This window comes from Cyanistes caeruleus, chromosome 14 (assembly GCF_971803275.1).
Source record: "Cyanistes caeruleus chromosome 14, bCyaCae1.hap1.1, whole genome shotgun sequence".
Lineage (NCBI taxonomy): Eukaryota > Metazoa > Chordata > Aves > Passeriformes > Paridae > Cyanistes > Cyanistes caeruleus.
The window spans coordinates 5,744,758-5,762,802 of record NC_141714.1 but is presented as its reverse complement, the minus strand read 5'-3'; the positions used below and the strand labels follow the sequence as shown (position 1 = coordinate 5,762,802).

Here is an 18,045-nt window from a genome sequence, read left to right as displayed (position 1 = left end):
CTTTTGTTTGATGGACATGAGACCAAAATACTTTTGTCATCACAGTAGTTTAATTCTACTGAGCTGCTTTCAAGATGTATTTAAATCACTAAGTATTCTCTACCTAAGACCAATCCTCAGCCTTCTGAAAAAACTTGATTCTTGGCAAATAGATATCATTATTTCACAATCTTTTCTCTGTGAAAACCTAAGTCCACATTTAGCTCACGTGAACAGGAACAGATCAGAGGAGCTTTTAAGTGGGGTTTTCTTACAAGTCTTTAGAATAAAAGTTATCACATGTTGCCAAGCTTTCCTGGATAATTTTGTAAAGAAACTAAAGTCAAAGTCAGATTCCCTCACTGGGTCACAGCCTATTTGTTTTCCCATCTCTGCTGGACTAGGGAAAATACTTGAGAGCTTGTACTTGTATTTGTACTTGAGAGCACAGTTCAAGAGTTTCATGTGCCAGATACTGGTGCACCAGGAATTTCCTGTCCCACGTTCCTCTCATTTTCAGAAATGAAACAAGGTTTTGGTAGATATTTCTTGTCCATTCCATAGAAAGACAATCAGTGCCATCCAAACCACCCGGGTCTTTACCCCATAAAGAAGACTAGTGAAACATGAACTAGAGCAGAGGGTTGATTTAAAACAAATACTCTTTATTATTAGAAGTATTTTATTTATATCTTTGAGATTGGGCAGGTGCTCTACTTGATTTACTCTAGCATGGCTGTTACTGCACAGCTCTTCTCTGGTGCTCTGGTTCAACACAAAAACATGCATGGTTACTTAGCCAGATCAGTCCACTATCAAAAAGGATAAAGAATGATTATTTAAAGTTTATCTTGTGTCTGAATTACTGCTTGTATATGCTTTAAAGCCTACTATCCTTTCAGAAACTTTTTCCTCTTGCATTTTTCTTGCAGAATTTCAGAAATAGCTTGCCAAGATTATACACAAGCTGCCATGAAGTTCACAATATGAAAAGAAAGTGATTTTTTTCTTTGATTGATGGCCAAAGTGCTCTCCCAAGATGTGACTAATGCAAATACAGAGCAGTGGGGGAAGGCCATTAAGGCTTGTATTGATTTCCTCTGAATTCTGGATAATATATCAACAATCTCTGCTACTTCTGCTTGAAATTTTTAATTTAAATAACCAGAACCAAGCAGTCAATCATGGGCTTCCCTTAGAGCTGAGGCCATTTTGCATTGATATTTCAGATGGAATAGAAACCATAAAGCTTCTTTGTGTTACAGATATAATTAATAACATTTAGACTGTGATGATATAGCAAATGTAAACAAGCAAACGATACACTTCATGGAAGGTTTTTGAATGGTCCTGCTGCTGCCTGACAGCTTTGAGCACCACAGCATCAGAAGGATCTAAAGCTGCTTGAAAGCCTCTATTTCGCCCCTCCAGATGAGAAGCAGTTGTGGTCACTTCTTCGGCTGAAGAGGAGACACAGAGGAGACCTCACGAGGGGCAGGGCAGGGCCAGACACTGATCCCTTCTCTGTGTGACCCTGACAGAACCCGAGGGAACGGCTGAAGCTGTGTCAGGGGATATTTAGGCTGCATGTTAGGAACAGGTCGTTCACCCAGAGGGTGGTCGGGCACTGGGACAGGCTCTCCAGGACAGCGGTCACAGCCCCAGCCCCACAGAGCTCACGGAGAGGTTGGACAGTGCTCCGGGCACAGGCTGTGGCTCTTGGGGATGGCCTGCACGGGGGCAGCAGCTGAACTTCAGTGATCCCTGTGCATCCTTTCCAATTCAGGATTTTCTATGATTCTAGATCAAGAAACCAGGTACCAAAAATGCAATTCATCTGCAAGAATGAAAATACTGTGGGGCCAATTTCACATAAATGTTGTGAAAGATGAATTTCACTCTGCTGAGTATTGTACTCTCTTTTGAATGCTACAACTTCCACATGAAGACCAAAAAAGAAAAGCAACACTGTTCCCATTTATAAGTGTCTCCAGGACACAGAATTTCTAAAACTAAGTGCTACTTCTTTCTCTGTGCCACTTTCAACTCTGATATGTTTGTTGTCCCTGCTGTGCCAAAACAGTAAATGAAAATATATCTCTTAAAATAATAAAATTGAACAAATCTATTTGTTATTCAAACACTGTATGAGGATGTGCACAGGTCCTTGACATTTATTTTGCCATGATAATCTGCCATTTGCACAATATTATACTCATTTACACATAATGCTCATGCTGAAGAATGGGTGTCCTTATTTACCTCAAAGTGCTTACAAATTATAGCTGTTTTCTTTGTTCAAATCCACTTGAAGGATGTCCTGCAGAACAACAAAGAGCATCTTCTGAGGCATTGATGTTTTCTTTCCTGTAATACTCTCCTCTGCTGATTACCATTCAGTGCATCCTAACACTCCTGACTTTCTTGTCTCCTTCCTAATAAGTCAACTACTAATTAATCAAATGCTGATTTTAATTGGAAACATTTTCTCATTAATTTGAAAGATGATTGAAAAAGACTTAACTCAAGCATCACCTTCTGCTCTTCCAAAAAAGGCCATGTGACAAAACTCCTGTTTCCAGAAAAGTTTCGTATCAAGCTCACAGGTCTGCTCACATAGGAAAACAAACAAACAAACAAAAAAAACAACAAAAAAAATCCAATCACACCTCAAGAGCAGTATTTTTCAATACTACACCAAACCAACAAAAATGCAATAAAACTGCAACTTGAAGAGACTTCAAAGTTAAGAACTGCTTGCCAAATTTAATTCACTGTGTTTTTCTGGCTTTCTCCCAGGTCTGACACAAGCATAGGCTCACTGACAACGTTTGCAAACATGGAAGTGCAGAATAACCTCAGGGTTACTACACTGTGCCACCAGGTGCATCAAAAACTGCATTGTGAAGTGGATTAGTCTGAAAGGCAGGGAATGCATGGTCTTTGTTTAATTTTTAAGCAGAAGTTCAAGAGAAGTTTTTTTCTAATTCTCTGAACTCTAATCTAGCTAAAGGCTCTTGCTAGCACCGAGCTGGAGCTGATTGTCAGAGCACTCCCAGCACCAGTAAGGTATTTAAGGATTGGCAGTGAAAATTACAGTAATTACCCAGCCTACAAAGAAAAGGCATTAAAACTAATCTGTAGCAAATAAAATGTTTGGTTTCTTCATAATAAACAAGCATAATCAAAAATTCCCGCTCAAAGTTCATGGAACTTATGAAAATATTGAACTCATTGAAGCCAAAAGATAAGATCTATACTTAACTATTAAGATCATTCAAGTAATTCTTAAAGTCAGGCCAATTAGTTTAGACACACAACAGCCACCCTCTCTTTTTCCTGTCTTTCTACAGTACCAGACAAAGCACACAAAACCTCAAGTTTGCTGAACATAATCCCCTATTTTAAAGTGATTTACAAAACACCTGCAAATGTTGAGTGCAGCAGGCTCCCTCTGACCTCCCTGGAGATTTACATCATCTAAGTTTTAGGACCTACATGTGTTGAACTTCAACACCTAAATTACAAGTCTGAGCGACATAGATGTTGAATGAAAACTCTCTAAACCTCTACTCTAAAAAAAAAAAAAAAAACAGACTGAAAACACATTAAAAGGACTCTCTTACTGCAGATTTTCTCTGCTCTCATGAAGCTTTCTGAGCCTATGCAAATCATCTACATAACTGAAAGAACTAATTGATGTTCTCATAAATGGGAATATGCTTTTTGGTGGAACAGATGTTAAGAGCTTTGTTTCATAATTTGTCAACTTTACTAAATGTCACCGAGTTTGTCTTAAAACTGAGTTTTCCTACTGTGATGCAGAGCCTATTCCCTGAGCTATTCCCAAATCTATTTGTCGAACGTGTCCTAGGTTTTAGAGCCCATCTCCTTCTGTAACTCAAAAATTAAAATATCTGGAGTAATGGACACAGTCAGACTACAATAAATGCAACAAAGTGGTGTTTTGGGTTTCGTATTTTCCTCTTTCAATAGTTGTAAGTCAAGATTTTTTCCAGCACTGGGAATACTCAGGAATAGCAGAGCAATGACATCATTTTGAGAGCAGACTGGGCCCTAGGGATTTAAACAGAAAACTACTAAAGCTTTCAGTAACATAATTACAAATTTATATTCAAATTAGGTCTTTTGAACTACATCATTCTTCTGATTACTGGATTCAAGGTAAAGGACATTAAAAAATAATCTTTATTATTTTTCCCGTTATGGCTTGTTCTTCTCTAGAAAAACATACCAAGTGCAGCATAAAGACAAATTTCTTTATTAAAATGTCAAATTCTGTTCTTTCCTAAATTTCCCTGAACAACAAAGAAGGCTTTAGAAGAAATACCTGACCATCAATTTGATTTCCAATCATTAAATAAGCAAATTGATAAAAAAGAGTTGAAGAGGAATACCGTACTGCATTGCAGTTTTCTTTCCCTTTCCTGAAACTGATGGTTATTCAGTGGTCATAAAATAGCATCCACAGACAAAAAGGCACCAATTCCATACAATGCATTTATTGAAATAATAAAATTATCTGAATCAAAGGTTATATTGTTATTAAAATGAGACAATCACAGTTGTAATAGCTTCATAACTTTGTGCTGTACTTTGCCAAGGCTAAAACAGAACAGGCACCCATTCTGCTACCTAAATTCATGGAATGAAACATGATGAAACTCAACATAAAAGGTAGGTGAAAATATAAAAATCTAGGAAAAAAAGCAATAAATTGAATGAGTGAAATCACAATTCTATCAGCATTCATATAAAACCTTCCAGCACAGTAAATGAGGCTGAAATTCTCACCTTCATAAATTTCAAGTAGTTTTTTTCTGTTGTTTTCTTCGTTTTAATATATATTTCCCTGACTCAATAGAAAAGACAGGGCCAAGCAGGGCATATCCAGCAGGCAGAACTGTGCACTGCAGAGTACCTTGATTATCCTCTCCATGTGTGCACAGAAAATCCTTTCCATGCAGTGAGATTTGTCACCCAAGTGAGACTGCCAAGCTGTCCCCATGACACAAGCAGGGCACGGAGAACATCAGGGAGAAAGAAGTCATCCAGGTCCCCCAGCTGCCAAGGCACAAGGAAACTACTGTGTTTTCACCTAATCTCTGACAATTTCCTCCATAAAATGTTTTTGGTTTTTTTTTAATTTCAGAAGTTATGCTGATGTGCACCACAACAGGGCTTCCTAGAGAAGCATGTTCTTCCACTGCAGCTGGATGTCATTGCCTCTGCACCAGCAAAGCCTTACAGAACACAGGTGAGGGATCTGCCTCAGATCTGAATGCAGCTGCATGACTGCCACTGACCTTTCCTTGCCAAGAATTTATAGATGACGACCAATAAAATCAATATTTTAAAGGACTCCATTTTTTTTAAGGAATGTCAAAGTTTTCTGTTGAAAGGATCCAACTCCTAACAAAAAAAAGATGCCCAAACAGTTAGAATTTAATGTCTTTTTTCTACAAATGCCAGTATCCTCAGTAATCAGCTCACTAATCAATTTTTTAAAAAAAACACCAAAAAACCCCAAAAATCCCATAGGTGTTAGATTTTCTTTTATTTTCAGAAGTTGTAATAGAATAAAATAGATTCATTAACATTCATATTTTCCTTAACTGAAGTGATAAAGGACCATCTAGCTTGCCAATCTGGTGTGAAACATTTTTCATTTGACTACCCCAAATTAATTTATGCTGAGAATGGAACTCAATGCACCTCATTACAATAGTCTGTGCCATGCAATTCAAAGATAAATACACACATTTTTATCTGAGTAGGATAAACCTGGAAAAAGCCTCCTGAAATTAATTGGGGTTACTGCAGTCTTACTCTGATGCCACTCAGATCTGTGTGTGGTCTAGAATTAATACAGAATATTTGCACAATGGTAAATGGATTCTACTGCAGGAAGGGATTCAGATGTTTGTGAACAGCATGAAAGTTCCTCCCCTAAGGACGAGATTAAGCAATCATCACCCAAGAAGTGAGGCCATCATTCGGCTCAAATATTCAGCACATTTTTAATTGTCCCTGTAGAGGAGTCACTTTTGGCTGAGCATTGGTCTCCACAGTTTCCATTTTGCTCCAGAATAATAAGACTGACTTTGAATCAACATTTCAGTCTTCCTAGAAGAGTCATAACCTGATGTTCTAGACTTTGAATCTACAAAAACAAAAAACTCAATTATCCCAGTCTTGCATATTAGCCCACAGAGGGCTGAATTCTTCACTTTTCAGCACCATCAACAAAGAAAGCTTGCAAATGTATAGACTTAAAACTGATTTACCAAATCTTACCAATACTGCAGGCTACATCTGAAGAGAAAGAAGTTGCTCTATTTTACAAAAAACAACAACAAAAAAATTTACTAGGAATTAAAACAAACCAGAAGAGCTGATTAGAAATAAGAGAGATAATAACACAGTATTATATATCCTGTGTAAATGTTAGAATAACTGTTTGTCTCTTCCTGTTCTGTTTACATGACTACAAGGTAAAACTCAATTAACAGCCCTGGCAGGAGGAGTCTCTCTTTTTATTTTGGGAATGTGTGAGTTTATGCAGAGTCTGTTCAGCAATATGTGTGATATACCAGAGGGGCACATAAATAACTAGCAGCTGGGACCAGTACAGGTTCCATTGATGCTGATGGTTCCCTTTTCATATAGCTGACAATTTTAATAAAAAAGATTAAATCCCAGAGTGGGCTTAACTTTATCATTCAATATAACTGACACTGCAGGAAGTGCAATATGCAGTTAGAAGGAAAATTAACTGTGTTCTAGATAGTATATCCATCATGCATGAGCAGTGTAACAACTTGGGGTAATCACTACTGCTTTTTTCATTTAGCTAAAAATAAATATTGAAAACAGAAGTTAATCAACTATACTGAAAAAAGAAAAATACTCTTTCCATCTTAAATCATAATAATATCCATCTAACTATCAAGATGCTCATGGGAAAGTCTCCCCACTAAGGAATGGAAGACTGCTGCTACTCCAAATGACAATATTATGATCAAGTCATAATAGGAAGGGCTCTTTTTGAGAGATTCTCTATGTAAGTGAATGCTCTCTTGACAGATGCAAGCAGATTATTTCTGTCTGTTCCAATCCTAACCCATTGGCCATATCAGCTGTAGCATCCTGACACTCCCTACTGATGAACACTGGCACCTCCACCTCCAGAAGTCAGGGCAGAATTGCTCACACATTTCCTCCTGATCAACCCCAGTGCTGACCCACACAAAAGGGATCACTGATCACTCAGTGCTGACCCACACAAATGGGATCACTGATCACTCAGTGCTGACCCACACAAATGGGATCACTGATCACTCAGTGCTGACCCACACAAAAGGGATCACTGATCTCTCAGTGCTGACCCACACAAATGGGATCACTGATCACTCAGTGCTGACCCACACAAATGGGATCACTGATCACTCAGTGCTGACCCACACAAAAGGGATCACTGATCACTCAGTGCTGACCCACACAAATGGGATCACCGATCACTCAGTGCTGACCCACACAAATGGGATCACTGATCACTCAGTGCTGACCCACACAAATGTGTGCTCCTGGTGCGCCACATCCACCCCTCAGCTGAGCTGACACAAGGAATTACCCACATGGCTCAGCACACCACTGAGAAGAAGGAGCAGGGGAAACATTTGCATTTCTGAATGTACCACTTATTGTGCTTCAGTTTCCAATCTAATATTATAACTTCTGGCTTTTATCTTCCCATACTTGGACAATGGGAGAATACATTTTTTCAGTCAATTACCATACTAATGTATTGTACTGCTCTGCTTGCATGTAATGAAAAACTAACTAGAAACAACACATCTCAAAAGCCTCAACAGTTACAATCTAGAGATAACATCCACTGTGTGCTGCAGTTCCTTGGACAGAAGATTCACTGATTAAATGAATGCTTGATATATAAAGGAAGAGTTCACCACAAGACCTGATAAAAACAGCTTAAGACTTTCAAGTGAACTAAGATTAGAATTAGAGGTTACCCTGGTTACAGCTGCTGGTGAATTTCAAAAGCAGTTTGAATTAGCCTGAATCATTCATTGCATGCCTTAGCTAACATATGAAAGAAAAAAATCTGACAATGAATTATCACTTGAGAAGGAAATTCTGATCTGAACTGCTGTTACTAAATGTAAACAAATTTTTAATTAGTTTTTCTCAATGACTTCAGGTTGTCCTATTATTGATAGTACCTCAATTGTTATTTGCAAATAAGCAGAGGCTTTGCTAAATAAGTTATAGAAGACTTTGTAATTAATTTTGATGTGATCTACTCCTCTTGATAAATCCACTGGGAAATTAACTCAGCTGGATACTACCACAATTATTTGTATTAAAGTCTCAAATCTTCTACAGATAAATTTACTGTGATAAAATGTATAGACTAGGAAGAATTCACAAAGCTGTATTTCAACTAACCATTAAAAATTCAATGAAATATCATGAAAAATACTCAAAAAACTAAGTATTAATACTTAAGAAATTGTGAAGGAATGTAGCCCTTGTTCAGTTAAAAGAGTTCAAAGAGAGGGGAATGGTCATTTTCTCAGCAAACAGAGCAAAGATTATCCCTCTTTTGAAATAGGCTAAATATTTATCCAGATAATAAATGTGGGTTTTTTTAAAGCTAAGTCATCTTCAGTGATACTGTTTTATGGGAGAGGTCCTGACAGAGAGATTTATCACTGGGGAAAAAAAAAATTAAGAGAGACATTTAAACAGTCCAGAAGAATTGCACAGGGACGTTTACCCTAATGTCAATCTTCAGTGTGCCCTGAGCTTAAACCACTCTGAGGATGAAGTTCTCTGAGCTTCACAATCTATTTTGGCCATTATTCATGAGCTAACATTATAAATCACCCTCCTTGGCAAAAAGGCAAAAAATGAAACCAAACACAGTGATCTTTCTATGTGGAAGCCCCATAATGAAAGCAATCTGAAGATCAATCACTGACAATTCTAGCTCCTACTAAAAGTCAGCAATTTTATGAATAGCAAACATTTTCTCAGCCAGGACCTAACAAGGCAACCAACTCCTATCCTGCACTCTTGCAAATATCTGTTATTAATAAAAATTTCGCCTACTGTTTATATCATCCTCCAAGAAGAAAAGAAACAACTATGGGTTCACTCACAATTGAGGCCAGATTTGGATGTATTTGAATTTTCCTCTAGATGTCAATAGCTTATTAAATGCAACAGCTTCACAACCAAGATGCAGAAATGAAATATGTAAATTAAGGCATTTTAATATTTAAGCATGTATTAAAAGTCTAAGAGTTTTCTAAATGCCAGATTAATGACAAAGGTCAGTGATTATCAGTCCAGTTTTTCAAAGTGACACAGCAGGTTTAACATCTGTGCACCAGAGCACAATGCTGAAGCTCCTTGGGAGTTCCATGAGAACCCACTTGTGCCTGTGGCTCCTTTTAAAGATACCAGATATTTTCTTATGCTTTAAATCCGTATTTCCCACTCTTCTAGATGTCCTACAGTCAAAAACTAAGTTAGATGAATTTACTCTACACTCTTTCTGTTGAAGAAGAGCAAATACGAATTTAGTGTAAGATTCTGAGTTTGTGAAACGAAGGTTAAATGACATAAGTTTGTACAACAGTTTCTAGAATAGGGCACTTATTGAGTCCCTGTTTCCAGCTGAAAGAATTATCACATTTAATCAACCAATTGTCCAACAACTCCTTATGATAACCCAGTTTGTTCTCACCCCAACACTTCTATTTTAACAACACTTTCCTCCTGCTGCTCAGTCTTTTCTTCATAGAGATTTCTGGACTGTAGTTGTAGGATTTCCATCTCTCTCCCTCATTTAGTCCCTCCTGACTTCAATAAATTTACACAAAAACCCTTCTTTTCCCCTCCATTCTGGTCATTAGATTTTGGAATTTCCTGTTAAGGAAACTTCCCAGTCTGACCAGTCACAGAGCCACACTCACACCACAGCAGCGTGTCACTGCTGGGGCTGAAGCCCCTTTGAAGCCTGACAGGTCCCTGTGTCTCCCCCACACTCACACCAGGTTTCCCATAGCTGAGCCCCAGATGTCTCATTCCATAAAACAATTTATCAGTGGTGCAATAACACAGAAACAGCCCAAGCTGCCCTCGCCAAGGAGGGAGGCTAAACAAAGCAAACTCTAGATTTTTATCCCCTCACAGAGCAAGCACGAGAAAGTCAGAGGTTTCAGCTCCTGCCATGAGGGTCCTCACCTGGCACAGCCTCTTGCCCTTTGTGACCCGAAGGGTCAGCAATTCACAGCCTCTGGCCTCGGGCCAGAGCTCACCTGCAGCTGTCCCCAGCCACCTGCAAGGAATGGATTCCCCAGCACAACCTCTGCTGGGCTCCCCAAAGAGCCATTCTTCCCACTCAGAACCCTCTGCTGGGCTCCCCAAAGAGCCATTCTTCCCACTCAGAACCCTCTGCTGGGCTCCCCAAAGAGCCATTCTTCCCACTCAGAACCCTCTGCTGGGCTCCCCAAAGAGCCATTCTTCCCACTCAGAACCCTCTGCTGGGCTCCCCAAAGAGCCATTCTTCCCACTCAGAACCCTCTGTTGGGCTCCCCAAAGAGCCATTCTTCCCACTCAGAACCCTCTGTTGGGCTCCCCAAAGAGCCATTCTTCCCACTCACGTGGGGTGGGTGAAAACGATCCATGTTTTACTCCAAACAAACAGGGAGAGAGTCAAGGAAGCAGCCTATACTTTCCAGAGGTAATCTAACTGCTCAATAACCTGAAGTTCAGTAGCAAAGCATCCTCTAGCAAATGGAAACCTCATTTTAAGTGGTAAATCAGCAAAGAGAATCAACCAGTATCCTCCTACAAGTGTGACAGACCCACTTGCACCTGATATGCACTTTGCAGCTCAAAGATAACACTTTATGCTCAGCAAGGGTTGCGAGACATTATCTTCTTCCCAGGGTAAATACAATTGGGAAACAGTTAATGGACATATCAGGGAGCAGCAGAAACAGCTGTTCCACAAGGAAAGACAGACCAGGAGCTGAGGCTGCAAGCAGCAATCTTACCTGGCAGGCCAGTGCCACAGCATCCAGGCAGAGCTGGGCTGCAGATGCTCTGGTGGCCATCCAGTGATCCTCTGACAAGATGCAATAAAAGAACAAGTCCAAGGTAAATTCTGAAACTCCATTTGGCAAGCTGGGACAGGAGGAAACAGGGCTGGCTACCACACAGCTCCTGAAGAGGAGAAAAGCAGAGGGGTGTGGGTGGTGATCCCAGGTGAGGCTGCTCCAGACAGTCAAGGCTTGTTCAAGTTCTGAGGGCCCTGGAAAAACAGTCTCCTGCAGAGAGCAGCGCCCTGCACCAGCAAAGGGTGTCAGCTCCATCTCAGCAGGAGCCTTCAGGAAGGGAAGATGTGCCTGTTGCATGCACACACACCCTGTGGCACACACACACCCCAGGGGCTCCTCGGGGCTGGTACCCCACGGGAAATGAGGGCTCTGCTGCAGCCACCAGCACCTCCCCAAAGGAGCCTGGCTTCAAACAGGGCTTAAAGAGTGGCACTGCTGAACATTCCCTGCCCTACATTGGTAGCAAACCTTATTGATCCCTTAACAGAGTAACCTCTCTTGCCCAGAGAACTAATGAGTTAGGATGGACAGTTCCTAGAGAAATAACTTATACATACAAAATTATGTGCTGGAAACAATTCATCTTTCTATTCCTCATATAAAACATTCTTTGAATGGTACCTCGAAATAACCTAACCTTTCACTTTTGTGAAGCTAAAAAAGATTTATAACAGCTGAAATCTGCCTGTAGTCCACATTTTAGCTCCCAAAACAATTTAAATACTTTACTACACTGGAGGTTTTTTGTCTAGAGACAGAATATCTTTAAAAGAAAATAAAATCTGACAAAAATAAAGGTTCTAACCAATACAATCTGGCCTGATAAATAGGCAAGGAAAGAAATTTGCTAATATTCTGCAGCATAGCATAGAACTTGGAGGTAGAAGTAAAAGATTATTTTCCACTATAGGTTTAATCTGAATCTCATTTTGTTCATGAGTGAAAAAGAAAGGCCAAAAGAAAATAGAAGCAGGGAACCTGGACATATAATTTTGGTAGAAGAATGTAATAATTTTCATCAGAAATATATCTATAGTAAAATTAAAGTTTTTAGAAATTATTAGTTCTGCCTGAGATGCAATCTTGATACTGTATGTTTAATATTTTCCATTTTCTGAACAAGTATGTTAAAAGTAATTAGATGAAAGGAAAAGCAAATCACAGAACACTGTAAAGTATTCCTAGAATCAGTTTTTCAAGGTAAAGAGCATTGAAAACTGTAATTTAGTCCTGGGCCTTTAGAATTTCCTAACAAAAGTACCATTATTATAATTTTTTAAAACCAACCAGCATTTACAAATACACAGTTCACTTGATTTATGCCAGTGAATCTACAAAAAGGTGAACAATTTGCAGAGATAAATTTCTCCAAATAAACTTTTCACGTACAGTTTTAAGGCCTCAGAATTTATTGCTACAAAATTATAGACACAGAGGGTTTAATGAGCAAATTCATGCTCTTAAATCTGCAGGAGGAAGAAAATAAAAGGTACTAAGCACGTTTCTGAGACCTCTTCCTGACCTAAAAAACCCAGAAAGTGCCCAGTGCTGTGCAGTCACTGATCAACAGTGAGGTCCCAAAGAGAATCCACATCTCACACCAAACACAGGTGCTGGGAATTTCCAGTGCCTACAAGTTCAAGTGGAAAAAGCCAGAGTTGCAAACAGCTAAGATTCTTTTGGCACCTGATGTCCAGAGCCAGTTTTTGTTAGCTAAGCTCACTGAGGGAATTAACTTTTATTACCCCATTATTACAGCTTGAAAAGTGTATAATTTCATTTTTGTATTTTAATATTTTGTCTTTATTACTTTTTTTTTCTTTTTCAATTTTTTTAGCTACACTTACTGCAAAAAGAATTCACCAACTTTCATCAAATTCTGGCCTTTAAAGGCAACTTGATGTGACAACAAAAATGTATTATTATTTTCTGAAAAGAGGGAAAACACTGCCCTCTAATAGAAACAAAGAAGGAAAGAAAATGATTTGAAACATTGTGTCTGAAGCGAACCATTTAAATGACAATAGCAAGAGGGAGCTTTACTGAAAGGATAATGAGAAAATCACTTAGCAGCTGGTACAAAGAGTGTTTACATGTGAAGACTTTCCCTAGAAGCTTTGTGGTTACCAGAAAACAAGCAACATTCAGATACAGAGAAGGGAAAGCAACTCAGTCGTGGAACTCTTTACAATTTAAGGTGATCCTGGTGTAATCGGCTGTGCCTTCACATGCCCTGGTGTAAAGCAAAATGTGTTAACAATTATCTTTAGAGTTTTATTTCCCACAGAACTTGAGCTACATCCAGGCATATGGATGTAAATATGGCTAACATGCCAACCCTCTGTAGATAACCAGAGTTTTTTAACTGCTGTGAATATCTGTTTCACTCACCCTGTGACCATCAGCATCACACTGTAGATATGAGTTGGTTTGAAAATTATTCTAGTCACATTTTGCCAAGATTTTCCTCATTTTGTTTGCTTTTGGACCTTAGTTTCACCGAGTACTGTTCAGAGGATGCAGGATCTGATTTGGAAAGGATTTAAGGGGACCTTCCATGTAATTTTGTGCAAACTGTATTGATGATAATAAAATCTAGTAAAAAAATAGTGGGATTAAATGGAATAAACTTGGGGCAAGTAGTTTTGGAATGGAAGAAATATGCTGCTCTTCAACCTCAAGTTCCTGAAGTTCACTGATATAATTACTTTTTCAGTCTTTTTTAAGCAAGGAAATGCCACTTTCTCTGTTTTAAAGAGGAAAAGAAAAACACTACATGGGAAGATTATTTGGATGCATCAGCATCACTCTGGAGTATTTACTTGAACCTGTGACTCCCACATCAAACTAAATTATAAAAATAAATAGTCTAGTTAGATTCCTTTCAGCTTGCTTTCTGGTAGTTGAATAATTTGAAAGACTGATTTCTCTGCGCCATGGACAAGAGTCCCCTCTCCCCATAGTTATATTTGTCTTTTTCTGAGGACAGACAAGATGTGGAAGCTGCATGAAAAATTTACTTTGTCCAACAGGCCAGAAGTAGCAAGAACAGTTTTGTGTGACTGCAGTGAAATAACAGAGCACGTGAGTTTATAGAACCATCACCTGAACACTTTCCATTACCCTTAAATTCACGGCTCAAATAGAAAAGAATTTCAATGGGGTAAAATATCCTCTATTGACTAACATTTTCATTACAGGGAACAATACAGCTCAGGAGAGAATAGTGTGTTGCTGTTGGTTTCTAACGGGTGTTTATTATCCCCAGGCGTGCTGCAGTGGGAGAGTACTGCAGGTGATTAATGATTTTACCTGCTGCAAAAGAGAAACTGCAGAAATGTCCATCTCATTTTTTTATCAGAGATACACCACTAAAGTATAAATATCCAAGTATTTGTAGAGGAGGACACTTTGGAATCAATAAGGAATAGACTCAGTCACCTTAAGAGCCATATAATTTGGAGTCCAGAAGTTATACCTTTTATGAACTGACAGACTTTTCCCTACTGGTAATTTGAGTTACAGAATAGCTTCATCTTTCAGATGAGTTGTTTTGGAAACATCATGTCACAGAAAGAACTATTCTATCTGTGCTGAAAATAGACCATCCAGTCTGGGCTGAGTATGCTACATGCATTACAAATTCTGGCTCATCTAGCCCTGCATTAACTCCAGCTCTAGAATCACACTGATTTGAAATTGTTTTGGCTGAGATGACATATCTCAGGTCTATGTAATTCAGTGTATTTTTGGTGCGGCCACTTTTCTGCAGGTGAGGTCCCTCTTTCAGCTCTGCCAGTGTTTCTGTATCTGCAAAGAGACCTGCAGCTGCCTACGAGTTTCCATGCTGTTAACAAAATCATGTGTGTCAAAGATAAAATTCTCATTTCTAATGAAGGAGGGAAGGAATAACTACAAACCCAGGAGCTCAGACACCATGGCATTCATCTTGCACATTAAAAGTACAGATTCAGGCTATTAATCTGGAGCAGCAATTAAAATGTGAGCCTCCCATATGAGAAATTCTAAGTATTTTAAGTGCTGGGTGCCTGGCTGTTCTCAGGTAGACAATTTTCTGTCTCCTTTTCTTTGTTGATAACAGCCATTTTGTGAATGTCTTTTCCTATCTCTCATTTTGACCAGGTCTTCCATCCTGCATTTGTCCAATGTCTGGGATCAGGAAAGATTCAGTTTAGGGGATTCAGCAATTTTGTAACAGCAAACCTCTAAATCTTTCACAGAACATTCCCAGGTGATTCCACTTGTGAACATTTATTACCCTGAAGGCTTCCACTTCACTGAATTTCAAAAGTCTTTTGCAAGCAGATGAGGTGCTGAAAACATTCAGATAAAGGTTACAAGAACCCTCTATAATATGAAGTAGCAGGCAGCCTAAGAATAAGAATTGTTACTACTTCTTCCAACAAAAATTACCTTGGATAGCACTGTAATAACGATGGCATTAGAGAACATAAGTGTTTTCAGTTCCCTTACGGACTATTGTCCTGTAACCTACACATTTGTCTGGGCTAATTCCCCCTTCTGCTGTATCCAGGTGCCCTAGCACTTTCAGCCCCAAGAATATCAGAGAACATCAGAATATCAGAACATTCAATCAGATAACAATCAGAGTATCAGCAGCTCCAGCTCTCCACAGAGGCTCCCTGACCCAGATGCTGCCCCATCACATATAACTAGTATCAATTAAACCAGCACAACTCCTAAAGCCTAACCTCATTAATTACCAATGCTGCATAGTGGCTTTGTGCAGGTTTCAGGTCATCATCACAATAATCAGGAAAAGAATATTGTAAAGCCAGTCCTGAGGCATCCACAGTACTATTTCCAAGTGTGACTCATCATTATTCTTTAAATTCAATTCCAGGGGTTCTTTTCAACCAGGAGTCAAAAGTCCTAAACCCCCCACCAGTTTTAAGCTGTGAAATTCATCTGACTCCTGTGGAGCAGTTTCTGCCATTAACTGATGTGAATTGTATCAGAATTAGACACCACCTCTCTGAACACTCATATCTGCTTCTCTCCTGTATCTCTGCTGCTTGGGCTCTCTCAGTGCCTTCAGGTCCTGCTGACTGCCTGAGCTTCCCCTCACAGCAATTCAGCTGCAGTAGGTACTGCAAAGCATGTTGGTCTTCCAGCACATTTCTTCTCCCCTATTTTGTCCCTCTTTAATGGAATCATTTATCTTTTAATACTGGAAAAGTAATCTCAGGAAAATAAACATAAAAACTACTGCTTAATTAATCTTCTAATCCTCCTTCCTCCTCATTTCACCAATCAGAGATTTTTCGGAGCCACATTTCTTTAAGCAGCCTATGTAAACCAAATCATCACTATGTTTGTGTCTCCTTCCTCTCAAAAATCTTGTGTTATAACCCCACAACACTCCCTATCTCATTTCTTTCTTCCATATTTCCATCTTAATAGAGCAATAGATGAATCTAGCAAATAAAGACAACAATGTACTCTCAGCCTCTGATAGCCTTGTCACTGTTTTCTCAAACATCTCTTAAATTGCCAGCCGGATCTCTCTCTTTTTAAATTGTTTAATTCTCTTTAATAATATCTACTTGTTCCCTACCAGACTTGACCTTCCATCTAACATTTGGTCTATGAAAACATGCGGGAGCAAATGGAAAATAACCTGGATTTTCACCTCTGGCTCCTGTGGTGTTTCAGCAAAAACAAAGTCAGTTACCTCTCGCAAAACCTGACAAATCTGCAACATTCTGAGTGTTGGTTTTCTACATGTTTTTAAAATACTGTAATGCAATATTTTGCTTTGCACTTTTGCTTAGTGAGAGAAACTACTTGTACAGCTTTTCCTTTCATCTCAACCAAAGAAAATCATGTGTCTAGTACCTGTCACATTTACATGGCCTTACTGGCAGGAAACTTGCATAAAACATATTTGCTTGTTTTATCTAAATAATCCCATTATTTGCCAACAAATAATGTAAACAATGCAATACACAGAAACAGATATCAAACTGGATTTGAGTCAATAAGCTAAGGAGGAAAACACTAACTTATGTCTCAAGAGTATGGGAAATATAATCCTACCAGGTATGTTTAAGTCTTATTTTGTTCACATCAAAGCCTGGTTGCAGGGACAGCTCATTTCATTTTCCTGAAAACCAATTTAAGCATGGGTTATTCACAGAAAAACAGGTGGCTGAAGACAGCTGGCAGAGACTAAATACCCAGCTTTAATGCAACTCAAGTATAATGAAATTAATACTCCAATTTCTAACTTAGTACCTTGCTTTTCAACCAACACTTTAAAATTTAGAAATTTAAAGAGAAACAGGTTAGAAAGGTAAAGTGCTTCTAAACCAGTAACACCCACTCAACTGGATCAGCGTGGAAGGTGTGAGAGACACTCGCTTTTAAAAACTTTAAAAGGTTTAGTAAAAACCTTAACAAAATACAACAAAGGCCTGAATAAGGAAAAAGGACAGTGCAGCAGGAGCTGGTGACCAGGCAGCCATGAGCACCTCCACAAAATGGCTGCTCCCCTTTTATACCTCTGGTGCTACATCAGCCAACCCTGGCCCCTCCCCAGGTCTGTCAGTCAACTCTTCTCCACCATCCATTGGTGGACACGACTTTCCTGTACCTTGATTGGAGGTGAGGTGCTGCCATGCCCCGCCTCCCTCGCAGTGCTCCTCCCCTGTTCTGGGGGTGTGTGTACATGCTCACCCTCCTCACGTCCCTCAGAGCCAAGGCTGTCCATTGGCAGCAATGCGGAGCGGGGAGAGGGGCCAGTGGGGAGAACAGTGTGTCCAAACAACAAACCACAATAACATATAACCATATATCAGTGAAACTTCTTTTAACATACACACAATATTCATCTCCTAACTGCGAGAGC

The 18,045-nt window shown here is 39.2% G+C and overlaps 1 long non-coding RNA gene across 3 annotated transcripts; it reads right to left on the bottom strand.

Annotated features, from left to right (window-relative positions):
* Nucleotides 1-5,538: 5,538 nt before the first annotated feature.
* Nucleotides 5,539-17,673, bottom strand: LOC111929352 (uncharacterized). Of its 3 annotated transcripts, XR_015276501.1 has the most exons (4): nt 17,433-17,673; nt 17,235-17,301; nt 11,091-11,259; nt 5,539-6,163 (listed from the first exon to the last, which is right to left on the bottom strand). It is a non-coding gene; the product is annotated as an uncharacterized LOC111929352 (long non-coding RNA). The 3 variants fall into 3 exon arrangements; XR_002864667.2 differs by lacking the exon at nt 11,091-11,259 and having other exon boundaries at nt 6,077-6,163; nt 17,526-17,666; XR_002864666.2 differs by lacking the exon at nt 5,539-6,163 and having other exon boundaries at nt 11,173-11,259; nt 17,526-17,666.
* Nucleotides 17,674-18,045: the final 372 nt, after the last annotated feature.